Source organism: Oratosquilla oratoria, chromosome 19, assembly GCF_046742065.1.
Source record: "Oratosquilla oratoria isolate Oo_2021 chromosome 19, ASM4674206v1, whole genome shotgun sequence".
NCBI classification, from domain to species: Eukaryota; Metazoa; Arthropoda; class Malacostraca; order Stomatopoda; family Squillidae; genus Oratosquilla; species Oratosquilla oratoria.
Window position 1 is genome coordinate 7,398,212 of NC_134795.1, and position 5,513 is coordinate 7,403,724.

The 5,513-nt window shown below is 44.8% G+C and overlaps 1 protein-coding gene across 1 annotated transcript in view; it reads right to left on the reverse strand.

Moving 5' to 3' along the window:
* Nucleotides 1–713, reverse strand: part of LOC143035708 (facilitated trehalose transporter Tret1-like) — an 11,331-nt gene extending 10,618 nt beyond the window's left edge. Inside the window, exon 1 of the mRNA XM_076202586.1 lies at nt 651–713. The gene's annotated coding sequence lies outside the window, so the exon portion shown is untranslated. The remainder of the gene's footprint in view (nt 1–650) is intronic.
* Between the last annotated feature and the right edge of the window lie 4,800 nt (nt 714–5,513).

Genomic DNA, 5,513 nt, shown 5'->3' on the forward strand with positions numbered 1-5,513 from the left:
GACGCAGTACTACGACCACTGGCATAAGTGTTAGTGGAGAAGGGTGTCTCATACCGCGGAAATCCACCAGTCAGTTGGCAAAAGTGGTCAACTCGTTATCCAATCGAACTCGTACCGTGACGAAGCTAAATAGTTCCTGTCGTGGAAAACACCGAACAAGCTCTTCCGTAGTGAGGCAAACGTCGGGTTGAACGAAGTTTTGAAGGATCAAGACCCCATTTCGTCCTTCGGCTAAACAAATTCGCTTGACATCAACCTGAAGAACATAATCTAACACTGTGCCAAAGCGACGAATGATCGCCAAATTCCAAGGTTCTTTTTTGGCTTCTGTCAACACCGACAGGATACCGCATTTGGTTTGAGAATTATGATTGTTTTCTAATGGTATCGTCACACTTTCGAATAATCTTTGCTTGTATCTGCACCAGCGGATACTGCCTTCACACCCTGGTCTGTTGACATATCTCCGTCTTTAAATGCCTAGTATCACTTTAGGCCATACGAGGGGATGCAAACTCGCTTCCTTGCCAAACCAATAAAATCGACATGGTAGCAGCAGCGAGATGAGAAAAACATTGTTATGCAACATCAAATGGCCTGTAGCTAACCAACTAGGGTTAAGTGCACGAATAAAAGCTTTCAAGACTCACCCAGGGTAACACTGACTGCCTCCCTTGCCGCTGCCCGCCCACTGTCTCTTGGCACGACTGACCTGCCCTCTCCCACTCCTGCCTTAACCCTCTTTACAAGTTGGCAGTTAGTCGGTCGGACGGACGGACGGATGGACAGACGGACCAAGATCTTGAGACGGACCAGATGGACGGACGGGCAGACGGACCGGACGGACAGACAGACGGACGGACGGACCGGACGGACGGACAGACGGACAGACGGACCGGACGGACGGACCGGACGGACCGGACGGACCGGACGGACCGGACGGACCGGACGGACGGACGGACCAGACGGTCGGATGGACAGGACGGACGGATGGACGAACAGACAGACGGACGGACGGACGGACGAAGGCGTGGAAGGAGGGACAGACATACAGTTAGATGGAAGGACATAAAGAGATTGTTATGCATTTTGTCACCAACTATTCATCAGCGCTTCTATTCTTGAGAAAAGTATCGCACCTGGATCAGTGTGTTACAATGGAACTATCAGATAAGGAGATAAGGTGGTTGGTGTGGGCTAGTTATTGAAGTGTGGGGTAAGTACGGGTGGATAATATGAGCGAACGGTGGGAGCGATGGGGTGCTACGCTAAATGTGTGTATGGTATGAAGCATTTAGAAATTATTTTGTTTTAAAGGAAAGTTCGGAAATAAGAGAATACAATTGCTGTTTGAGGTAGGCCATTCAAGAAGAATGTGGTAGATGGTGAGAGGAGTATCGCAAAGATAAGACCGGGGACGATAACCACCCGTGAGAACGCCATAGGTGAGACGAGAATGCACTCTCCTTAAGCGTATCAATGCAATCTCGCGGTGCCAGTATTACTGGTGAGGAGAGGGCAATGACCAAGATTAGGTTTGATAATGCTTAGGCGATTCATCGGTGACCCTCATAGTGGTTTTACTAGAAGCGTAACAAAGCAGTCCGAAGGGAAGGAAGCTAATTGAGAGAATTAGGAGAGGAACAGAGGGAGTAATTGGTGAGGAATAGTATGGGTTTAGGAAGGGTAGGGGTTACGTGGATTAGATTTTTGTAGTAAAACAGATATGTGAGAAAGCTTTAGCAAAAGGTATGGATGTTTTCTGGGCCTTTATGGATTTGGAAAATTGTTATGGTAGGGTAGACAAGAAGGGACTGTGGGAGTTTTTGCAGATACACGAGAGTAGGAGAAAGCTGTTCAGGTCAGTCAGGATTTTTTACGAGAGTAATAGAGCCTATGTTAGAATTGGAAATTGAGAGAGCGAGTGGTTTGGAATAAAAGTGGGGCTGAGTTATGGATGTGTCATGTCGAAATGGTTGTTCAATGTGTACATAGATGGGGTGGTGTGGGAGGTAAAAGCAAGGGTGATGGGTAGGGGACTGAAGATGATTAAAAAAAATGGAGAAAAGTGAGTGGTGAGCCAGTTGATGTTCCCTGACGACACTGCGTTTGTGGCAGGGCCAGAGGAAGAATTATGACAGTTATAAACGGAGTTTGGGAAGGTATGCAGATAGGAGAAAGTCAAAGGTATTTGTGGATAAAATCAAGGTGATGTGATGTACAAGGGGAGAGAGTGGCAGTGAGTTGGAAGTAAGTCCTAAAGGAGAGAGACTGGAAGAAGTGGATAGATTTAGGTATTTGCGGTCGCATGTGTCAGGAAGTAGAGAGTGGAGTTGGTGTCAACTGTAGTGTGAGAGAAGCAGGTAATTGCCTTGGGGAATGAAAAAGTGTCATGAGAAGTAAGTGTTTGGGAATGGATGCAAAGAAGAGATTGTACGAAGGGGGTGATTATGCCGACTTCACTGTATGTAGCAGAAAGGATTTTTTTTTTAATATGTTTGAGACTAAATGTCTGAGAAATATGGTAGGGGTTACAAGGTTAAATAGAGTGAGAAACAAGGTGAGGAGGAGAGCGGGAGAGGGAAAGGATATGACAGTTAGGGCTGATGAAAAACTATTGTGATGGTTTGGACACATGGAAAGAATGAGTGAAGAAAGCTTAGTAAAGGGGGTGTGAAAGGCAGAGATGGGTGGGTGAACTTGAGGGGACGACTAAGGATGAGATGGATATATGGGGTGAAAGGCGCTTTGATCAAGAGGTGAATGTCTGTCGAGTAAGGAAGGGAAAAGGCAGAAGACAGGGGTGAGCGGAGAATGGTTGTGTATAGTTGATGCTGTGATGCAAGGATGGGAGGGTTGGACTATGGCAGTGGGTGGGGTGGGAGTAGGGAATGGTTGTATGTGAATGATATTTTGACGCAGCCCGAAAAGAATTCTCCCCGTTTTCTTTTTTCTTCATGAGGGGATGGAGAAGGTGGGGGAGGGAAGTCGACGATTAAGTGATCTTGAAATAAAAAGGAGTGTATATAGTAGCATTAATCATTCGTTTGACTATCACTGCAGTGTAAACATTGCTCGATACACGCGAAAATGCTTTTCGTCGTGATGGAGTGGAATAGTGAAGTTATTCATGCTCTTCTAGAGAAGATACGAACATAAGAGGCGCTTTGGGATGTGAGGCATCCCGATCCTACAAGAATTAATAATAACCTAATCTCTCTCTCTCTCTCTCTCTCTCTCTCTCTCTCTCTCTCTCTCTCTCTCTCTCTCTCTCTCTCTCTCTCTCTCTCTCACTCTCTCTCTCTCTCTCTCTCTCTCTCTCTCTCTCTCTCTCTCTCTCTCTCTCTCTCTCTCTCTCTCTCTCTCTCTCTCTCTCTCTCTCTCTCTCTCTCTCTCTCTCTCTCTTACCTTACCTTACGTTACCTTACGTTGATACTGGACGCAGGTCGCGTGACCTATATGTCCAGATCGGTGACCTTGATTGGCCAGATGCAAAAATCCTCATTTCAAATTCTCTAACAGATATATGTGTGTGTGTATTTACCTACCTAGTTGTATTTACCTACCTAGTTGTATTTACCTACCTAGTTGTATTTACCTAGTTGTATGTTATGGGAAGGGGAGTTATGCTCGTGGTGTCCCGTCTTTGTATCTCGCAGTGTCTAGTTTGCTCTTAAATTCGTGTATAGTTTTTGCACACACTATCATTTTATCCAGTTTGTTCCAGATACCCACCACTCTGTGTGGAAAACTGCTTTTTCAGGTCTCTTCCATAACTATCCTTTTTTATTCTTTTTTATCATGTCCCCTTGTATTTCCCTTTTCCCAATTTAGTAAGTCCTCTCTATCAAAGACTGTGCCTTTCATGATTCTGTAAATGGTCACCATGTCGCCTCTTTTCCTTCTTTGTTCCAAAGTCGGTAATTTCAATTTAGCCAGTATCTCCTCTTATGACAGGTTTGAAAGATTTGGGGCCATTTTTGTGGCTGCTCTCTGGATTCGATTAATTTTCTTTATATTCTATTTGGTACTGGATGACCATAGTGTCGCAGCATACTCCAGTCTAGGCCTTATTAGTGCGACTAGTATTTTTTTCAACCATTTCTTCGTCTAAATAGGTAAAAACCACCTTTATTGATCTTAGCAAGTTGCAAAATTCTCCGAAAATTTTGTTTATCTGTTTATCAGGAGACATGTCTTTTGAAATAATTACTCCTAGGTCTTTTTCAGATCCCACTTTCTTTACTTCTTTTGTTCCAGTTTTATATTGTCCTGATATTCATTACAAAAGAGAGGAATGTCTGTGGAGGAAGGACGGGAGAGGACAGAAGATAGGGGTGGATGGAGAGGGGTTGTATATAGATGATGCTATGATGCATGAGGGGGAGTGGGTGGGGGGTGGGGGTGGGGAGGTATGTGTGAGAAGAAAATTGACGCAGCCCGAAGGGATTTTTCCCCGTCTTCTCCTTTTCTGCATGAGGGGACGGAGAGGGGGGGTCGCCGAATTTATGAAGCGGCCTTGCTGTGGATGCGCTGTGTCTTGCGACACTGCTTCTGACCCAGGGCAGTGGACAGGATGCAGGGATAACCCGTCATCCAGGAGGTGCCAAGATAAGAGGGAGGGAGGAGGGTGGAGGGGAGTGGAATATCTAGGAAATGGAATGGGTGGGAGTGGTTTCTATGCCTTTTTCTTTGTGGCTACCCCCCATGTAGGGGAAAAAAGCCTTTGGTATATGTATGTATGTATGATATTCTTTTTTTTTACCTTTTCCGAACTCCATTATGCTACATATCTTTGTGTGTGTGTGTGTGTGTGTGTGTGTGTGTGTGTGTGTGTGTGTGTGTGTGTGTGTGTGTGTGTGTGTGTGTGTGTGTGTGTGTGTGTGTGTGTGTAAGAGAAATGCAAAAACCGTTAGATATGCATTTTAGAGAGATCGTGAGACGTTCAGATTTATTTGGATTAAATTTTTTGAGAAACTGGTATAACGTAGGTTCTACTAATGAGAGTTCTTAATTTTTGATAGAGGGTGGGGCATGGTGTATCTTCTTCTACGTGATTGGTGGGAGCATCCTTAACGGTAAGGCTGGACTTGCGTCTAACTTCTCGTTCAAAAATAGGGTCGGATGGATAAACGTTTGTCCATCCATAAGATTGGACTTAAAACATTCATTTGACTAGAGTAACTGTAGCTTTACATCCGACGGCGCCATATACATTCCGGACATTAGGCACTGGAAATAAACCAGACGCCAGAAACGTTAGCCGGGACTGAGTTCCGTCGTACAGGCACCAGACTCAGACCACATTTGATGTATTTTTCACTCTTGTGGCAGTTTCTTCCCTAATACTGCCTCTCTGTTAGACCGTTACTCCCAGGTATTTAAACTTACTAGATCTGGTAGTTCTTAATTTTCAAGACTGAGTTAGTAAAGCCTCACCATGGCTGATATTGTATTTAAAGGCCCCTACACTGTCAGTCATGATTGCACAATATTCATGATTGCGCAAGCAT